The 22,617-nt window shown below is 37.3% G+C and overlaps 1 long non-coding RNA gene across 1 annotated transcript in view; it reads right to left on the bottom strand.

The window, feature by feature from the left end:
- LOC308502343 overlaps positions 1-22,617 on the bottom strand; it is a 112,362-nt gene that overhangs the window by 56,318 nt on the left and 33,427 nt on the right. Inside the window, exon 3 of the long non-coding RNA XR_013994024.1 lies at positions 9,673-9,809. This is a non-coding gene — a long non-coding RNA (uncharacterized lncRNA). The remainder of the gene's footprint in view (positions 1-9,672; positions 9,810-22,617) is intronic.

The following is a 22,617-nucleotide window of genomic DNA, read 5'->3' as shown; positions in this document are numbered from 1 at the left end:
CCATAATATGTACTATGGACTCTGGATGATAATGATTTGTCAATCGGGTTCATCAGGTTTAACAAATGTGTCACATTGATGACGGATGTTAATAATGGAGAGGTTATGCATGTGTGAGGACAGAAGGTGACTTCCACCTAATTTTACTGTAAATCTAAAACTGCTATAAAAAATGAAATTTGTTATAAAAATGAAATTTGCTATAAAAATGAAATGTGTTCTTTTTTGGAAAAAAAAGAAACAGAATGATGATGATGATAATGAAATAGGTTCAGAATTCCTTATCCTTAAGTACAAAATCAAAAGAGCTCTAAAACCCAAACTTTTAAAATAATTTTTCTGTAGCACAATCTGAACTAAATTAACGTGAGACTGTTTACAATATACTTTGAGCACACATTCATGTGTTTCACTGCAAAAATATTAATACATTTGATTTGAGAGTGCTGGAGATATTGTACAAGATATAGTATGTCCACCTTATTCCTGTTTTAAAGTCTAAAAAAATTCTGAGTTCCAAAATACATCTGACTCCAACAGTTTCACAGAAGGAATTATTGGCCTATAACATCATTGGCCTGTTGGCCTATAACATCATTGGCCTATTGGCCTATAACATCAGTACTTACTGAGGACTTAAATTACTCTAGGAGCTATTCTAAGCACTTTGTATTCATTAAATCATTTGATCTAATTTGTATTATTGTTGTGCTACCAAATTTAGGGTGTCTCTGAAAGGATATGTAATCCAAGAATGCTTGAAGGAAAGAGAAAACAAATATTTTGTGTACAATAGGCCTTTGGAGAATGTGGACCACTCTCCTCAAGTCACCTGGCAGATCCCGGGTGTCAAGGATCCACCTTCAGAGAAGACATGTTTCAGGTCCCCTGTTGTATGGGGGAACAAGTTTCCAAATCTTTAATCTACCCATTCATTGACTGAAGCTTAGAGAAGAAAGGAAAGAGCTCTTGCTGTGCTAAGTCCTTTTTGTGTTTATTTGTTTGTTTTTGACAACACCAAGTTATGAAAAATAAATGAAAAAAAATGATGCAAACAGCAATAAAAATATAAAATTATATTTCCATTTACAGGAAACTCATTAGATAAATTGTACTCTATATAGGTCTGACCAGTTTATTCTTGAACAGAAAGTATAGAGTAGGGCTATGAAAATCACTTATGGAGAATGAAAATTTTATCTGATGAGTGGATTTCATTTTACCACAGAGCACTGAATTAACATTTATTGGTTTCTAAGGATGAATGGCTAAGGAAAAACTATATTTAATTAATACTGTAATCCTTTCCTTTAGTTACCTATTTCCTGATGCACAGAACTAAATCAAATCAATGGGAAATTGATTTTCATGCTTGGCTTGAAGAGTAAAATTTCACCATTTAACTTAATAACCCATATTACCTACTATGGCTCCATTATGTAGAAAAGGAAGGCTAGATAGGCCTCAATTAGCTGATATATCTTCATATTACATTGATTACAAGTTTATAAGCTTGATGTCTACAACTCACATATGTCCTGTAATTTTAAGAGCTATGCAATAAAGATAAATTAAAAAGCAACAAAAAGAACAGCTACTCCCCTTGCTAACACAATATACAAGATAAGGCAATTTATCATAATTGAGGGAAGAGGCGGTACTGCCCTACTAATTTAATTCTTTAGAACTGAAAAAGTTCAAGGTGAAATGCATCTTTGCCCTTAACAGTGGTTTATAGAAAGAAGTAAAGCATCTTTTATCTGGGGATATCAGACTAATTTATCCACAGGAATTACAATGAGAGACACAAAATTTACACTTAACACATCTAGATACAATCCCAAATAAAATTACTGACTACTGACCCTATATTCTCCATTTATTCACTAATTTAGCTCACTTGGTATAAACCTTATTTCCAGGTTCAATGGGGAACAAGTATCAGAATCAATCAGAGTCCTGCCCACCTTCAAAGAGCAAAGAGCTTTTAGCCTAATGCAGAAGGATATTGTGTTGTTGAATTCGATTCTGGAAAATCATTAAGAATCTTTAGAAAGCAATGCTTGACCTAGTGTCTTAGTTAGATTCCCCAGAAGCAGACCCTGAGATGAGGATTTGTGTGCAAGGAAGTGCTCCCAGAAGCAAGAGGGAAAAGCACAACAAAGAAGAAATGAAACAAAGAAGGCTTTGATTTCAGCAAATTCATGGGAAAGCAGTTTCAGCCTGATTCCACAGGGGATTTCTGCAGTATAAATTACAGCCTGTAGCTGTTGTACCCCAAGGAAAAGAACTGGACTTTTAACTCTCAACATGATCCTTCGTTAGCTAAGCATGACCCTGGGACATCATTAACACCCAGGGCCTTCCAGTTCTCTGTCTGTGGGGGGCAAATCGGCTCCTGCAGTCTGAGAACAGTCCTTTGAGGACAAGTGGCAGCGCAGAAGGTTGAAAGCAAAAGCACATTAAGACTGGGAGAGGGGTGCACAGAAGTCGTAAAAGAGAGTCTGAGAGTATCTCTGTGCGAGCAAATGGCAGTGTCCACTGTCAAGAAATGTGGGAAACAATTACATCTCCCATGTAATTACCCCACAAAAATACATGGGTTATGTGACGTTTATAAGTTAGAGTTCAATTATAAACAGCAAAGCCACAATAGGGTTTTTTTCTTGGTTTTTGTTTTTATTTTTTGCAGAAAGATATCTAATAGAGGGATTTAGGTGTCTATACCAAAATTGGAAGAATTAGAGTAGCAGACCTAGGTTGGACTTCCAAGAACGGTACACCTTAGGAAGTACCCAGAGGGAAGGCAACAGAGCTTATACTTCAGCCACAGTCAGCAAGCTGCCAATCAAAACTGCTGTGGCAACTGTTGCTCCAGGAACACACCTCAGCTGCAATCCAATTCCAGAGCCACCCTGCACCTGCCAGATCCACACCAGCAAAATACATGAATGAATCAATCAATGAAAGCATTTTCTTTGATTTTTCTAATCGTTAATATGTAACATCTTGTATGATTTATATGTTAAAATAGAATCGCATACTGGGAAAATAATTAATGAACTGTCAAATATAGAAAAACACTTTGCTCTGTGTGGAAAATAAATAGGTAACATTGTTTTATGACAATCTCCTATTCTTTCTTTTTTTTAACCTCCTTCACCCAATTTTCCCACAACCCACCCCACACCCCACACCCACTACCTCTGGCAACCAACAATCTGTTCTCTGTATCTGTGAGTTTGTTGTTATTGTTTTTCAGATTCCACTTATAAGAAAGTTCATATGGTTATTTGTCTTTTTTCATCTGTAATAAGAATTTCACTTAGCATACTGCCCTCAAGGTCCATCCATGTTGTCTCAGATGGCAAGATTTCATTCTTTTTTATGACTGAATGATATTCTATTCTATATATATAATTATATACATATGTATACACATATATATGTATATATACCATTTACATATATATATACATATATATATATATATATATATATATATATATATATATATACACAATTTCTTTATCCGTTCATCCATAGATGGACACTTAGATTGTTTCCATATCTTGGCTATTGTAAATAATACTGCAATGAACATGGGGATGCATAAATCTTTTCGAATCAGTGTTTTTGTTTTCCTTGGATAAATACCCAGAAGTGGAATTGATGGATCATGTGGTAGTGCTTGCATCAATTTACATTCCCACAGACAGTGCACAAAGTTTCCCTTTTCTCCACATCCTTGACAACACTTGTTATCTCTTTTTGCTAATTAGCCATTCTAACAGGCAGGAGGTAATACCTCATTGTGGTTTTGATTTTAAATTCTGTGATGATTTGTGATGTTGAGCATCTTCTCATGTGCCTGTCGACGATCTACATGTCTTCTTTGAAAGGTCTATTCAGATCTTCTGCCATTTTTAAAAATCAGATTGTTTTTACTATTGAGCTGTATAAGCTCTTTACATATGTTTGATATTAGCCACTTATCAGACATGTGATTTGCAAATATTTTCTCCCATTCAGTAGATTGCATTTTCATTTTGTTGATGATTTCCTTTGCTGTGCATAAGCTTTTTAGCTTGATGGGTCCCACTTGTTTATTTTTGCTTTTGTTGCTTTTGCAGATTCAAAAAATCATTGCCAAGACCATGTCAGGGAGCTTATTGCCTATGCTTTCTTCTAAGAGTTTTATGGTATCAGATTCTTTAATTTTTTTTTAAATTAAAGTTTATTGAGGGTGACAATGGTTAGTAAAGTTACATAGTTTTCAGGTGTACCATTCTGTATGTAATACATCATGTATATATCACATTGTGTGTTCACCACCCAGAGTCAGTTCTCCTTCTGTCACCATATATTTGACCCCCTTTACCCTCATCTACCACCCCCTCCCCACTTACCCTTAACCTCTGGTAACCATTGAACTATTGCCTGTGTCTATGAGTTTTTGTTTCTTCATTTGTTCGTCTTGTTCCTTTGTTGTTTTCAAGTGCTCTAAGAATACAGTTCTGAATGTATCATGGAATCCTCGTAGAATATGCATGTCTTTCATTGGCTTTATTACTGTAGTTAACTTTTCTCAATTAATATTTTTCAAACTTCTTAGTGCATGAGAATGTTCCTGGGTGCTTGTGCTAAAAGCATAGTAGCAATTGTTTCAATCTTTACCTATAGAAGCCAGTCAAGATTATCCATTGCTTTGCATTTAAAACTGTATAGTTTAAGAGCTTACAAATATGTACATAATGAGCATGTGTAGCAATCAGTGGTGATCAGATGAGCAAGGCTATCATGCAGCATCGAATGCTGTTCTCTCAGAAAAGGTTTAGTGCTGGGGATTTCCATCAGCCCCAATACCAGGGCCTCCACATGCTTTCAGGGTCTCCTCAGTTCATTGCTAGGTATCAAATGAGCAGGCTCTGAAACACCCATATGAGGGATTGTTTTCATGAGAAGGTACTGGAAGTTGAAAGATCTTTAGAATTCTAGGAATATTATTTTAAGAAACTCTGTCTTCTTCTAGATTGGGTTTAAATGACATGCTATATCATCATGTTTAGACCATCTTCTAAATGGGTTTTAAATTTTTATTTTCATGAAGAAATTCTTTATATAATATTATTTCCAATTTTCTTTTTACATTAAAGAAACTGATCCCAAATTGACTACAGTTATATTTGCTGCTATAAATAGGCCTAAACAGTATATTTTCTATTAGATTTCATTTTATTATAAGAAATTCACCTGTGAATTTTTTTTATTAAAATCTTACATATACACAATAGAAACTTAAAAACAAAAACAAAGAAAAATGCCCAGAAAAAATAAATCACCAAAATCCCATTATTACTCATTAATAACTGCAGATAACATTTCAATGACTATCTCTCTAAAGAGAAGGACCTAATTTTACACAAATGGAATCATGCTTAGAGCATTTTTCACTTTTCTTTTCACTCAACACTATGTCACAAACATCATCCCATGTCAATAAATATTGAGCTACATCATATTTAATGGCTTAAGAATTTTATTGCATTAATGTATAATAATTTACTTAATCAGTCCCCTATTGATAGATGCCTGGGATGTTTCCAATTTTTGTGCATTAAAAATAGATTTACAGGAAACATTCATGTGCCTCATCCTTTTATTCTTATGTGCTATCTCTTTAGGACAAAGAAGTGGGAGTACTGGATTAAAGAGTTTGATATTTTATTAGTTGCTAAACTACATTCCAGAATGGGCCATGGATTTACAGCATCCTTCCCCCCATTCAATGCATAACCTTAAGTGTGACTTTAAGAAAATAACTTTATTCCTTGAGGGATTTAGAAACATTTTTCTTTACTTTCTCTGACACATTTCTCATTAAAATACAAGTGTCTCCAAGAACTAAAATAAATAATTCCCACAAAATGTGTTCTCAACAAGTTTTAATTCTATGATTGTTACAAGATGATGTATTCACGTTTCAAAAAAATAAAAAATAAAAATTGATTGCTCTTCCCACTAACATTTAAGACTCTTGTTACCTAAGAAAGATTCAAAACGTATTCACTCTGAGACTATCCATTTCTCTGTTATTAAAGAAACTGGAAAGTAAATGTAAAATATAGTAATATTAACTTTAGAAAAATGTACAAATCATCAGTTACTATTCAGGATAAAAGCTATTGTATCAAAGCCTAAAGAATAAGGAAGGAATTACCATTTTGAGTGACAAAATAGAAAGTGATTCTGTCATCAAATTTAATTGAGATAGGAGGTTTGCTGTGCTTAAACAAAGGCCCTGAAACTTCACATTTGTGCAAGTTAGAGAGCTTAGTCCCAGAGGGTTTGGCATGGAAAGATCCAGTTTGTGGGAAGAGTAAATAAGAAAGCTTTATTTGCCCTCTTGCTATAAAAGGTAGATTAAGCCTACCACTTACAAGGCTGCCTTCGAGATACATTCAATGCTTGCTCCTCACCCCTGACATCTACTACTCAGTGTCAACCAGTTCTGATATTTGCTATGGCTCAGGATCCATATTCTGTAGGAAAACTGCTGACAGTCTGTGCTGGCAAGGTTTGCAATGTCTCCATTTCTTTTTTATTAATTAAAGTTAATTGGGGTGACCATGGTTAGTAAAGTTACATAGGTTTCAAATGTATGATTCTGTATTATATCACCTATATATCACATTGTGTGTTCTCCACCCAGAATCAGTTCTCCTTCCATCACTATATATTTAATATCTCTATTTCTTTAGAAGGCCAAGAGTGAACACATATGCACTAATGATAATGTGAAGTTCATAGGAAGACAGCTGCTTTGTGAGTATAATTTTGAAAACAGGCATCAAAGCCTTCCATTACTCTTCCTTTGCCCTGTATATACGTAGCTCGTGCTACAGTTTTTACTCTTTATTTTCCTGTTTAAATTAAATCTCTATTATGATTTACATCGTTTCAATAAATATTTATTGAACACCTGTTATACACCAGAAATGGTTCCAAGCTCCAAGGACATAGCAGTCAATATAACAAATTCCCTTTCCTAAAGAAGCTTAAATTTTAGTTGGAGAGACAGACAATAATTAAATGAAAAAACAAATATGTGGTAATGTCGGTTTCTCATGGAAAAACAGAGTAGGTACGGGGGAATACAGAATAACAAGGAAGGGTGGCAGGGAGCGCTACATCAGATACCGTGGCCCAGGACTGCCTCTCTGAGGGGGTGATATTTGAACAGAGGCAAAGGAAATGAGGAGGGAGTCATGTAGTTATATGGAGGAAGAGAGTAATGTTCCAGGCAAAATGAACAGGAGGTAAGATAAGAAGCTGTAGGAGAATTTTTGTAGAATTATTCTGGCTGTTGTATAGAAGAGCCATTTACCAATATGAAGAAAATTGTTCAATGGAAGAAGAAATCAAGGGTTTGGAGTCGAATTTCAGACATCCAAGTGAGATGTCAAGTAGGCAGTTTGATATACACGAATGAAGTCCAGAAGAGACATCTGAAGACGTGTATCACAAAACAAATCATAATATTTCGGTATCATCGACCTTAAACACCCATCAGATGCTTAAATCTCCCCTGTAATGTTCCTGACCATTGATTATATAGCCTAACTCAAAACCTTCCAATTACGGGTAATGTATTCCCCCACCACCATGAAGTAGCCCATTCCAAGCCAAGACCATTTTAACCAGTAGAAAATTCTTCTTGATTTAAAAAAAAAAAAAAGCAACCAGCCTCTCTGTAAATTTGATCCACCACTCCTCACTCCATCCTTTGGATTCCTACAAAAGATGTCTATGCAAACTAGCCATCCAGACAGAGATAAAGAAAGGACATTTTATCTCCTTGTGAGAAAGAACTATTCAACATTTAGAACTATCCTAAATTTGGATTTGGCATCTTCTAAGGAGAAGTTAGAGTGCAGTAATTTAGGGAGAAGTTGAATACAGATTCCAAAGATTCGTGTATTGGCTAGATTTCTGAGATCTTTTCTGAGGTTAATGTTCTAATTCTGATAAAGTAAATTACCTGTTTATAGTATATTAAGTAAATATATCATAACCTATATTTAATATTGGTTTGGGAGGATGGATCATTCTATATGAAAATGTTGTATGCCTGCTCTACTAAGCTCAGCTACATATGTTGAATACTAATTTTATCGTTAACATATTTTGAAGTCAGAAATATCAGCCGTCTGGTCCCCACCAGAAACATAATCTTTTTAAGAGCTGTGTTCCAGCAATAGACATCTGGTAGAAGGGATAAATTCTTCAGTTTGGCTCCTATTTCAAAGTGATCATTCCCATAGAAAGTGGGGGGAAGTGTTCTACCTCCTACTGGGGCAACTTAGGGCCCCAAAGCGATAACTTAAGTCAAAAATAAACACACTTCAAACTGGACAAATGTAAAAAAATTATACAGCAAGTTAGATATTGCATGTTTGCAGTGACTTATTTCAGCTTTATCTCTGTTTAAACCTCAGGAGGTTTATGTTTTTGCCAAAATAACCTGTTCGTTCTTCCATAAATTCAGTGGAATTAATGGGACTAAAGTGTGAGAATTTATGTGTTTATCCAGAGTTTTAAAAGGTCACCAAACTCAGAAAATAGAATTCTATTTCAAAAGTACTGAAGTATTAGACTTTCAATAAATGCTTCAACCTGCTCATTTTCAGTGGACTGTGAAATGCCTACATTCATTTATTTATTCAGCAAACATTTCTGGAGTTTACTATGAGTCATTACAGGGCCAGGCACTGAGAAATTCATTTTCTACCTTTTTGAAAGAAAAAATAGGCTGCAGAGGAGAGTGATAGTGTAAAAAAATAAACAACAAACTAGAAGAAGAAGGAACTGGTGGCCCAATAATTACTGGTTATCAACTCAGAACCATAAAAAGATCATTTCAGTAACTATGTCTGGTGCATACAACCCAGCCGTGGGAAAAGAATACTCTATTATGAGATAACTTTTCAGTTACTACTCCAATAGATGAAATGTAAGCAAACTTTCTCCAGTGTTTTATGATGAAATATGCTGAGATTTCTTTTTCTTAGTGTTACAATTTATGCAACATTTACTTGATACCTGTTGAGCTAGTTATTTTTAAATGTAAATAGGTATTTACACCCTTGTATCACTACATTTTATTCTGGACTCATAAAATGCTCCATTTGAAAAATACTTAGCCTGGTGAGAAACTGATTTCAATTTTTTTGTTATCTGCTCATCATTTCTTCTCCTTTAAAGACAGCTTTCACAGCTAAAATGGGGATGGGAGAGAAGGCTTATGGGAATCCTAAGGTGAAGCTGCTCTCACAGTTTTGAAAGCACAGCAGCTGTTGCAGCAGAATTCCTCACCCCTTGTACCACCCTAAATCTACAAGTCCTGGCAGGACTTCAGAGTGAGCCACAATCCCTTTGGCAAATCAGAATTTCACGTGGCCCCAGGAACCACAGAACTGCTCTGTGGGGACGTACTTGAGCCTTCTAAACTACCAATATCAGAAATAGCTGGAATTTTATTTTATTTTTTATTTTTATCCACAGAGGAAAGAGAAACAATCAAAGACAATAGAAAGAATTTAAAGGAGGGTTTTGTTTATCCTTGTACTTCAAAAGAGAAACCTGAAAAAAATATTTCAAAGGCGTCCTTACCAGGAAGTCAACCTCTGTGCAGACAGCTGAGGGAATAGGGCTTCTGTGTTCGTCCTTGTCAAAATATACTATTCTTGTTGCCAAAATCCCCATGAGGCCATAGCCTGAATTATGTTCTCACTGGGCCCGAACATGCCCTACCAGAAAAAAAAAAAAGGGAAGAGGAAGGAACATCAATAATGGCTCCCTGGATTTGGGATTTTCCTTTTTTTTTTTTTTTTAACACCAGAATTTGTTCTTCAAAGGACAGCATACTAGGAAGTCCAAAATGTAAAACAAATAAAATGACAAAAGTAGAGGTGCTTTCCACTTCAAATGGGGGTGGTGAGAGGGAGGGCCTAGGCAGCTGATTTCGTACTCGTTCCTACCCTAACCGTGAGGTATTTCTTAAAAGTGATCACCTCCTTATCATTATTTTAATTGAGATCATACAGACAGGCCAACTTTCCCACATTTTGTTACATGTGGTACCGACTCTAATTACAATGACCAGGTGGTATCCAGTTAGTTTTGATTCTGATTTTAGCCCAGAGCCTGACAGATTTCACCCCTGGTGCAGTGAGTAAAAACTGAACAAAACTACAGTTATATTTTTCAAAGGAAAATCACATGAATACATTGTGCTTAAAACAACAAAATGGAGGCAGAAAGGGTTCTTTCCCACTTTACCCTAACATCATAGGTTGACTCTGGAGCCCTTAAGTTCATGACTTCTGGAATCATAATACCTTGGGTGGAATCTAGCTCTTTACGTGTTATCTGTATATAAAATGCTTAACCGCTTTCCAAGACTCTGCTATGGCCATTTATAAAATGTGGATCATAGCAGTGCCTACCTACCTCACAGATCTGTTATGAACCTTAAATGCGTAAAGTTCTTAGCATATCGTAAGTGCTCAACAAATACTAGTTGCTACTCTTAATGGATGGTGGTGTTGCAGTCTGCCCTATGGGGATGGTACCAGTACAAGTAGCTTCCTCAGCTTTAACAATGGCAAACTAGTATGGAGCTGGTTTTGATGAATAATAGACAACGTTGGCACATCGGTGACTCCAGCAACCAAACCTCTGGCAGCCATCTGCCTACCACCCACCATCAGACCCTCTGGTTCCCACAGGGTCTGCACCACAGGATGTACAGCTGGATGGTGGACTCCAGTTGCAATAAAGAATTCCTTCACACAGACTTGAGGATGCTAGAGGCCTCTTTACTCAGGCAAAGCAAGGGCCCTGAGATAATCAAGAACTCAGCATGTTCAAAGAGATAGCCAGTGTGACCAGAGTGGAGTGAAAAAGGGAAAATGGAAGAATGTGAAGCAAAGAGAGGCAACAGGACCAGATCATGGGGGGCTTACAGGCTGTTCTACAACTTTTGACTTTTATTCTGAATGAGATAGAAAGCCATTGCAGGAATCAGAGAAGTAAAACGTCATCCGCTTGGTTGAAGTAAATGTCTTACATAAGACTCTAAGCCAAGTGGTTCATTAGCTTTTATGAAACTATTTATACAAGGTCAAAGGAACAAACTGGGTATGCTTTGATCTTGGTGGACAAGCAAACTATATACAGGTCATTCACTGTGATCTGAGTAGATTTTGCAGGTATTTGAGAGTATTCAAATTGTAGAAATCATTAGACGTTTCTGGATAATTGTCAAACTTCCTTTTGACGCTGTGTTGCTCCAGTATTTACTGAGCTATTGAGCTGTGAAATACAGGTCAGGTGTAATAACCACAAAGTGTAGTATAAATCTGAATCAATTAGCAGTTGGTATTTTTACCATTCATGGGTCACTGAAAGTGCTAATCCATGTTGGAAAAGGACATATTTGATGAAACCAGAAATAAGGAAACCTTAGAAATGTTAGGAAACATTCAGTGACAACCATTCTCAAATCAGAGATTGTGTATGTGTACCTCAGTTTTACAACAGGTTCAAGCCCTCTGAAAGGCAGGGTGCCTTTTCACAGCAAATATTTGCTGAATGGGTTTAATTTTCATTTTAAAGTAATGTGTCAGCTTTCCTACTCTGGCTCTAAAGCCAATCCCATCAATCATCTTTGAGGCTAGCTCTGTCATAAACACCCCAATGAGCTGAGGTAATATTTTCCAAGAACAGGTAGTTACATGTTCCTTTATACTCTTTGTTGTATGAATCTATTCCAATATCTGGTCACCCCTCCCAAGAGATGACCTACAGAGTAAATGCTCACTCAAGGATTAACATACCTGGGATATTCACAGCACCTTGTGTATTTAAACATCAAGTGAAACTTCTAGAGAAGTGCTTACTTAAATCAGAACATTGTTATTTCTTCAGAGTAGTCCCTAACCAATAATAAGTTATCTGGCCTATTGCCTCCACAGATAATGAAATTCAAGCTCAAAGAAGTTAGGGGATTTCTTGTGGGTCTCAAAGCAAGTTAGTTGCAAAGCCACAACTGCAATGCATGTTCCACGAGTCTTAGCTAAGGGTTTTTCCCCACTTTATGATGCATCCTTTCCGAGCTGTGAGAATCAGTTAAAGTTTAACGGGAGCAAGCAACAGAAACTGTCTTCGCAAACATAAACACAAAAGGAAGGATTAATGGAAAGGATATGGGAGAACCACAAATTGGAAGGAAGAGATAAAAAACCAGTCCTGAAATCCACAGAAGCAGGTGACTCCAGAAAGTCTTTGCAGCAAAAACTGCTGTCAACCTTCCCCGGATGTTACCATTGGCTTTTAGGAGCTCTGACAATTTTCTCTAACCTTGTATCATTGCATGATTATGCCAGCTTACACGATACTCTGACAATATCATGTGCTGCATTTTGGTGGTTCTTGAGTAACAAGAAAACGGATCTGATAGAAGGAGACTCCAGGAATTAAGTACAGCCCATAATGGCAGAGCAAATACCTGGGCTTACCACCACACTGAGACTGCACACATGGAGAGAATTTGTTTCCCTAAATACAAAGTGCAGGTAGGAAGGGGTATTGATACTGAATGGTCAACAACTGACAAATGTCTACTACAAGGTAAAATGCATACATGAGACCTTCCCCAATGTGAAGAAATAAACAAAACTAAACTTTAGAAGAAGAAACCTAGATAAAATGTGATAGCTAAGCACTGTAGATAAAATTGTATAGCAGCTCTACAAGTGACATGAACAGTGAAGGATTGATTTATTGGCTTATACTGTGCTAAATTAGAAACATGGTTAGAACACTTAAACTGCTTAATTTTCATAATACTACGGCACAGACAGGAAGAAATAGTGGTAAATTGATAGCCTCCATTAACAATTTCAACTACTTCGGAGAATGAGGTCATTGCTAACACTGCAAGATGGTATCTGCTTTGAAGATTTACTGACAAAAATAGTAATAGATGGTAATCTAGAAGATAGTAGATGTGAAGTTATGATTATCTGTTGGATTAATTTGTAAAGCAAGTGGACTTGATCTCAGCAGCTGAAATATCTGTTTGATTGCTAAAAATACCATTAATAAATGTTCCCATAATTCAATTTAGTAAATATTTGAGACCCTAATATAACTTTGAATAAAGCCTGATCCTTGCCCTCAAAAATATTATACATTTACGATGAAGGTGGAAAAAATAAATAAATGATGGAAATGTATTTCACCACTTTCATGGGTAAGTGGGAGAGTTCAATGTTTTATCTACCGCTTCCACTGCTCCTTTGGGGGTTAGTGTTCTCTTCTCCACTATGGCACTTCCAAAGGTCCTGGGATTTTAATATGTTGGTTGGCCCACTTGAGTCAGTTAATTGGGTACTGAACCAAGTCTTGTGCCTATGGATATCAGCCTGCCAGATGATAATAAGTGATGTGTTTGTTGCTGACTGTTAGAGGGGAAAACCTCTTCCTCACTCCTGGTATTTCCTTTAATGTCAGGAGAAACATTACTAGTGTAATGTTACTGGCTTTCTAGCTCAATTTTATCAGATAGGTAAGTACAGACATTTCCCTATCTGATAAAATTGGGAAGACTACACTGGACATGCTCATATCATCTCCCTTTTTCCTCTCAGGAGGAAATCTGCTGAGCAGAATGAGTAGTGGGAGCTGCCAACACCTCATGGGACATTCCATCATCTCCCAGAGGAAGATCCTGCCCTTTATCCAGCACTGCCTGTGGAGACAGGAAGTATATCTAGCCCATCTGGTGTTCTGTGATCTGATTCTACATCTCCAACCTAGGATTTATTAATAAGAAGGGTGATAGTATGGCTCTTGTTTATTATTTCTTGGTTTTATTTCTGAATTTGTTCAGAGTTCGGGCATGTCCCACCATCTCAGATCCCACCTGTCTCTACCTCCCACCAGGTTATATTCCCTCCAGCTCCTCCCCTCTTAATAGATTCCAGCACTAATGAGAAGGACAGGTAAGGTGGTATACAACCCACACCGGAATGCGACTGGACCACCTAAGTTTGCTAACGTGGCTCTCACATGGTTCCTTGGTGCTGGTGCCAAAGAACTCTCACTCTAGAGCAGGGGTATCCAAACTGCAGCCCGCGGGCCAACTGTGGCCCGCAATCCACTTTTTATTGGCCCGCAGCAAATTCCAAAAATATATTTAATTTACTTAAATAAACCAGGTGAGGCAATACGTACTTCACCTCGAGTGAGTGGCCTGGCTGTTTGTGTATTTTACCGCATATGGCCCTTGGTAAAAAATGTTGAAAAAAGTTTGGACACCCATGCTCTAGATGATGGTCAAGTGTCGGCAAAGTCTCTCTGGAGATGCTCTGAAGCTGTGTGTTTGAACCCTCCAGACCTGGTCCCTCATCTTAGATCCCACCTATCTCTGTCTTTCATTAGGCTATGTCCCTGTATTTCCCATCTGTCCCCTGTATCCCAGTTCAGGGAATCCTGGCTATGAGTTAGTTCTTCTCTAACTCATCACATCTTGTACCAAGTCTATTATCTCTTCATGGGTTCTACTTATTCCCATAATACCCAGGCGTTGGAATTCAAAAGTCAAGAATCAACTCCTTTTTTTTTTTTTGTCTTTGTATGTCTACCATATACTCCTTCCCTGAGGCAACAAATACAAAATGTTTAGTGGGTTGAATGGGGTAAAGACTAAGGTTGAATGTGGTAAGAATAAATAAAAAGCTCATTTGAAAATATTATTCTACACCACAGTGACTAAGCAATTACAACGTGAGGTCAAAAGCAAGAGGAGTAAGCCCAGAGCACTGATCGGTACAGATAAAGGCCTGAGAATCCAGTCTGAGGGCATCAAGAAAGGTTTCAGGGAAATGAGCACTCAGGGTCCAGGATTGAAATTGTCAGAATAGAATCTGAGTCCTTACAAAGATGTGTTTTCATGTGTGTGTCAGCGTTGTGATGAAATTTTGCTTGTTTGTTTATTTTTGATTTTGGAAAACTTAAATGTAGAAAAAGGGTCCAATGAACCCCCACTACCAAGTATGTTACCACCACATAACCAATCTCTTATTTCATTTAAACCATCCATTTTCCCTTCCCAAATTAATTTGAAGCAAATTACACACAACTTAAAAGGTAGGGACTTCTAAAATATTATCTCAATACCATCAGCACACATTAAAAAATCAGTGATAATTCTTTAGTATCATTAAATAACCAGTTAGTCAGCATTCAGATTTCCCCAATTGTATCCATTAAAAAAAAAAAAAAAAAAAAAAAGTTGGCTTGTTCAAATCAGATTCCAAACAAGGAGGTTCACACTTTTTTTCTCTTTTTGGTTTAGTATTTATTGTCTCTTTTCAGCTATAGTTTACCACTCCTTTTTTTCCCTTGTAATTCATTTGTCAAAGGAACCAGATTATTTGTCCTATAGAGTTTCTCACATTCTGGATTTCCATGGTGCCTTTTTATATATTCCTCTTTCCCTTCTATTCACTATAAACTCATAGTTAGACCAAAAGCTGGATCTGATAAAACTTTGATTTTTTTAAAATACTTTCTAGGTGGTACTATAAACTTCCAAGAAGAATCACATGATTTTCTATTGTTCCTCTTTGAGGGTTAACCATTGAAGATGATTGCCTACATTCGTTATGTGATTAGGGATTTGTATTTGTATTTTAGAAGCTTACAACAAACCCCATAAAAAGAATTCGTATTCCTCTGTGATTCAGGGGTGGGGGCAAGTAGTATTTCTTATTCCCGTACATTTGCTAACACTGTGGGGTTTGAGTCAATAGAGTGAGGAAGAGAAGACCACAACAGCTTTTCCAGTTAGTCTGAAATAAGCTTCACAATGTTTCAAAACCCACCGATAAATCCCATTTACCAGCAGAACTGTCATAACTAAAGACCGGTGCCCATATTGAAACTAGATTAAATGTAGGTTCCAAAGTGGTTCTAAGAAATCTATGAAACAGAGATTTCTGGAATTCCCATGTCATTTCCTTTGTGCTCACTATTCAATCCCATTCCCTTCGTTTCACTACATAGGAACAAACGATTCATTCCATTTCTATCAATTCTCATTTTCTTCCTTATTCTCCCCTCAAGCTGAAATTCTTCTTGTCATAAATTCACTTATAGACAATTCTGTCAAGAATAAAAAAATTGCTGACCAGAGAGTAAAGTCTGTATGATGCAGCAAAAGAAGCGTCTACATTCCTTCCCAGGACATCTGCAGGCAGATAAGGTGCTGTGATGGTTGTTTTCCTTTGTGCATCAATTGCTAAGCCAACTTGTTCCATCTTCAGTACGTACCGCTCACTTCACAACACCAACTGAGAGTTTATACTATGTGAGAATTGCTCCCAAGACTAGCTCTTTTTAAAATAAGACTTTGGCTAGATTCACACCTTATCTAACAAGCAGTAATGAAAAGCAACATTTACATCACATTTGTTTCATAGGTCCCAACTAAGTCCTACGAAAAGAAAAGATTTCTTATTTTCTATGTACCTAATTGAAGGCAAAAATTCAAATGAAAGTATAACCATAATTGTCTAATCTTCCAATGAATAGTACGGTGAGTGTTGGGGGAGGGGAGGGTGGCTATTGTGAACACAACAGATTTTTCCCATCATAAATATGAACACCATATGAGGTGCCTGAATTACATTACAAACCACCTGGAAATTTACAATGTGTCACATTTCAAGGAAGCCTAGATATGTCTGCCAGTGCAATCTTTAACACTTTCAATTATCTTTGATGTCACTTCTAGCTCAAATTTTGTGACTGTTTCTGAATATGCTTAGTTATTGAAAAACGCAAGTCATTACAGCTTCTCATTTCAGAAATGGGCATAGAAAATAGTGCCATGTATGATCACTAACTACTTGTTTATCTACATGCTGCCTTATTCATGAAGTATTTAAGACAGCTTCTAAAGATACACAAAATAAGGTGAGAAAAAAATATATAGAAAACCACAAAGCCATAAGATAGAGGTGGGAACAAGGCTAGTGCACTAGAGATGTGCCTCTATCCTTCCACGATGGGTACTGCCTGTGCATGAAAATATATTTCTAAGATTCAAGGATGGCACTGAATAAAGCCAAGTGGCATAGACTACACGTGAGCAATGCTACTCAGACCTTCACTTTGTGGTAAGGTTCTCCCACTTTTTTTTATCAGTTCTATGACTTTAAGACTTTTAGATTAAAAACAAATTAAGTCGTTAAATGCAGTACACAATAGAAAGCCATAATTTTATCATTTTCAGGTCATTGACGTCTCCAGATTTCTTTAGAAATATTTTCCCTAATCCTGCAGCTAGTACAAGTATCATAAAACTATCAAAGATCATAGTAGGCCCTCTGAACCTTCTGAATTGTTTCTAAAAATCAGGGTGTGACTTAGTGAAACCATTTTTTTCCCTCATTTCAGCATGGAAAGTTCTCTGTACCACATTCTGACACCAGTCTTACACAGAGTGAAGCATTATGTGCCGTTGCTAGCTAAAAAATCATTCATCCATTCATTCATTTTTTATTTACTCAGTTTAACAGATATTTATTGAGTACCTTCTATATTCCAGAAGTGGCACTAGGCAGTGAGGAAGGATTAAACAAGATATGTGTTCTGTCTTAAAGGAGTAGGGCAGATTCAAGGCCTACTCCCAGTTCCCTTCCTCTTATTCATATTCCCTATGGAACTCCTCTGCTCTCGAGGCTCCCTAAAGGTTGGTGTTGCCATTATGACATAGTCCAGGACCAGCGAGATATAAGAAAATATTTGCTTCAATTTCTGGAAAAATTTTATTGATGAAAGACTTAGCTAGAGCAGCTGCTTTGGCTCTACAAAGAACTAGCTTCTGAATCAACACCAGCAACTGCTTCCTTCCATCATGACCTTAAAATAGCCTCTAAAAAAAAAAAAAGAAAAAGAAAAATGACATTTATTGAAGCTACCCTGAGTCAAATGTTCTGTTACTTGCAGCCTAAAGCATTCCTAACTAAATCAATTAACTCACAGTCTATTTGAAAAATTGGACCCAGATAACCACAGAATACAAGGCACAAAGAACGCAATGTTGTTAGAGAGGCTCCAACTCAGTACTATCAGCTTTGAGGAAGGTGAAGGAAGCATTTCTGTCTGGGATTCATTGAAACAGAAGAGATGGATGGGGGGGGGGGGTGGAAAGTGGAGAGTAAGGGGAAAAAATGGGGAGATTTTTGTTGTTGCATGTATTTGTCCCAATAAATCTGCTTTAGAAGTAATTTGAGGCAACTCCTCCTTATCAAAGCTCAGACAACAGAATGGTCATCCTGCAGGACCAGACAAAATGGCAGTGGAGTAGGGACATCAGGGAGAGAGGACGAGGAAGAACCAGTATTTTTAGACAGAGTTGGAATAGCTGCACTATGGACCACAATTTGGGGGAGAAGAAAAGTTTTAGGAAGTTTGATAATGTAGAATGGGATTATTCCTTTCTTTATTAGACATTTTAATAATGATTTGTATTATTTCTCAGGGATTTTGGAAACGGGTGTATGTTGTATTGAATAAAATGCTGTACAAAGCAGAAAGTTTAGGCAACTTAAGAAAGGTCAGAATATTCAAGTTTCACATGCATTATCATATCTAATCATTACAACCACTCTATGAAAGACCTGTTTTTTTCTTTTAAATATGGGGAACTGGGGCTCAAAGGACTAAGGACTTTGTCTCAGCTCTTATCTTTAAAAAGTTGCATAGTGAAAATGGAATAGACTTTGCCCATTTCCAAAATCTTTTCTCTTCCTCCTATACTATGTGGCCTGGAAAAAAGGAGAGTGGAGAAAAATGAAGAAGAGGTGAATACAAACAGGGCTGAGAGAAAAAAATCCCTTAGACAGGAATTTCCCTGGAATTCCATAACATGTAACCAGAAGCCCAAAAAAACATTTTGTTGCTCTGTATAGGGAAAAAATGCATCTATCAATCAATTAATCAATCAACGAAGTCACAGTTTTTTTGTTATGTGAAAAATAGCTACACTACTAGTGACCTCTGAGAATGTACTTAACATCTTTGGGTCTCAGTTTTCTCATCCATAAGATAAATTATATGAGCATTCAATGAGATAATGCATACAAAGTAGTTAGCTACAGTGTCTGTCATGTAAATTTCAAAATTGTTTTAACTATTGCTCTCATCATGATCACTCTAATTATTTCTCTTTCCCTACCCTAATCAGCACTCAACTGCGAGTGAGAATTTGCTGTTATACTCTTCTTCTATTCCTTAAAAATATTAGTTTCCAAGAGGTCCAAAAAGGAAACAAGAGGTGCCTAAAGGCAATGGAAAAAAATACTATCAGGAGAACAGTCTGCAATGGGCATGATCTTGGACCATCACCAAAATCAACAGGACTTCACTCCATGGCCAATAAATAACATTCACGCCACTCTTATATGGAGCAAGACTTCCGGAGAACCAAAGCAGCCAGCCTTCTGTGGCTGGAACGGAAATTGTCATGCAGGGAGACTAAAAGCAAAACCAGAAGGTCACAAAGGAAAAGCCCTCCCACTCTCTCAGAAAGACGAAATCAGATCATTTATTCCTTTACCTGTTTTTTGAAACACACTGAATGAATTCAGTTTTTAAAAAAGCATATGGGCATGCCATGAATTTTTATTTTGCATGCTGCTACAACTGAAACATTTCCCTTTAAATGTCTAACCTGATTTCCTAAAAGTGTCTCAGACATTTTTTTCTAAAAATGCCTCAACTTGCAACAGTTGCAAATAAACGTTTCTGTTGGAATCCTAGGAATTCATTCTTAAAGCTTACTATAATTGTAGTTAATGGTTTCCAGACTGCTGAATAGCTAAACCAAAAATGTTCATTAAGCAAGCACTGGGACAAAGGAGGGTAAACGATTGAAGGCAGGTGCATAGCTTCATCTATACCAGGCTGGGGAAAGGGCCCTAATAAGATAACTTAAGCCTGAAAGGAAATCCTCAGTGAGTGAAATATGAGATACAAAGGAATTTTGCGGTAGATCCCTAAGAATAAAAACAGGCTCTTTTTCATTTTATGAATTTGACTCCAAAGGCAATGGAAGTAAAAGATAAAATAAACAAATGGGACTATATGAAACTTAAAAGTTTCTGCACAGCAAAAGAAACCATCGACAAAATAAAGAGGCTACCGACTGAATGGGAGAAGATTTTTGCAAATAGTTCCTCCGATAAGGGTCTACTATCCAAAATATACAAGGAACTCATGAAACTCAACAACAAAAAAATGAACAACCCAATTGAAAAATGGGCAGAGGACCTAAAGAGACATTTCTCTAAAGAGGACTTACAAATGGCAAATAGACATATGAAAAAATGCTCAACATCACTAATCATCAGAGAAATGCAAATAAAAACCACAATGAGATATCACCTCACCCCAGTCAGAATGGCTATCATCAACAAGACAAATAGCAACAAGTGTTGGAGAGGCTGTGGAGAAAAAGGAACCCTCATACACTGTTGGTGGGAATGCAGACTGGTGCAGCCACTATGGAAGGCAGTGTGGAGGTTCCTCAAGAAATTACGAATAGAATTACCATATGACCCAGCAATCGCTCTCCTGGGTATCTACCCCAAAAATATAAAAGCATTTCTCTATAGAGACACGTGTACGCCAATGTTCATTGCAGCTTTGTTTACCGTGGCCAAGACATGGAAACAACCAAAATGTCCTTCGATAGATGAATGGATAAAGAAGTTGTGGTACATATACACAATGGAATACTATTCAGCGTTAAGGAAAGATGATATAGGAACATTTCTGACAACATGGATGGATCTTGAGAATATAATGCTAAGCGAAATAAGTCAGACAGAAAAAGCAGAGAACCCTATGATTTCACTGATATGTGGTATATAAACCAAAAACAAGACAAACAAATGAGAAACAAGAACTCATAGACACAGACATAGTTTAGTGGTTACCAGAGGGTAAGGGGGGTGGGGGGAGGGAGATGAGGGTAAGGGGGATCAAATATATGGTGATGGAAGGAGAAATGACTCTGGGTGGTGAACACACAATGGGATTTATTGATGATGTAATACGGAATTGTACACCTGAAATTATGTAATTTCATTAACAATTGTCACCCCAATAAATAAATTAAAAAAAAAAAAAAACAGGCTCTTTTTGATAAGAGCCTCTGGTCTCCACGTAAGACTTGTGAGGAGCAGACCACTCAGTGATGGGAGAAGTAACAACTGGCCCCTCATTATAATCTGTTCCCCCTCTGGACCATTTCTGGGCTTCCAATTTTCTTTCTCTCCCTTGATTTCAGTCTTGAGTCTGGGACCTGAAACCCCATCTAGTATGAACACCGCAATTTATTAATGTAGAAGTACTTTAGATTTCAGATATATAATTTCAGATCTGGGAAGGGTTTGGGGAAGGTTGATCTGGCCCAGACTAGATCAACAGTCTCCTTACGTGGACAACACCAACACAGAAAGGCAAAAACCAGGAGTATCACCCAAAGCCTGTGGGACAGCTGGAGAATTTGGAAAACTGGCTGGAAAGGAAAGCAAGAGAAGGGGAAGACAGAGAAAGAACAATGTGTTTTATAGTGTGACGATTTGCTGCCACTTTTAAAGCCCTTAGAACCGGATAGAAATGCAGTGGGGAGTGGCAGCTATAATTGCCACAAGCATTTCTCATAGCATCTCTGACTCAAAGTCTGGTCTTCCCCTGGGCTAGATTTACCTAAGCCGTTCTGTATGTGTTCTTTTATACCAGCTACAAAAGAAAAATGGTGGTTGGAGGGAACCTCAGTCTACCCTTCTGTGCGTCTTATATCCGCAGTCAGTGCTTTGGTAATAGACAGGGAATCATATCCTCCCAGATTCTCAGCTTAGGCAAGCGGGATATGTGCTCTCCCCATACAGCACCACTATCTCCCAAAGCAACACACAAGAATTATTCTTTACTTAATAGTTTACCGTTTTCAAAGCAATAAAGCTTCATGGGTAAGGCTCTGGAATCAGACAACCTGAGATCAAATATTACTTCTTATTAGTTGTGTGACACAGGGCAAGTTGGTTCATTTGTTTGGCACATAGTTACCGAGCCATAATGTGTCTGACGCTAGAGCTCAGCCATGAACAAAAGTCCCTCCCCCTCTCATAGAGCTTCATATGCTCGTGGGGGAGCTAGACAATGAAAAGCTAAGTATAATATATGTACATTAAACCAAAGGTGCTAAAGAGAAAAAATATAAAGCAAGAAGAGAGATAAGTATGGGGCGAGTGGGACTGTAATTTCAGATAAGGTGGTTAGGGAAGACTTACTAAGAAGGTGCTTTTTGAGAAAAGCATGTGAAGGAAGGAGCCATGAAGATAAGTGAGAGAAGAGCACTCAGGAAGAGGAAGCGGCCGGTGTGACGATCCTAAAGTGGGAGGAAAAGGAGGGTGCAAGGAGGCCAGTGAAACTGACTGGAGAAAGCAAGAGAAAGACTGGCCTGAGGTGAGAACA

This window comes from Rhinolophus hipposideros (genome assembly GCF_964194185.1).
Source record: "Rhinolophus hipposideros genome assembly, chromosome: 9".
Classification (NCBI taxonomy): Eukaryota; Metazoa; Chordata; class Mammalia; order Chiroptera; family Rhinolophidae; genus Rhinolophus; species Rhinolophus hipposideros.
This window is presented reverse-complemented; position numbering and strand designations above follow the sequence as displayed.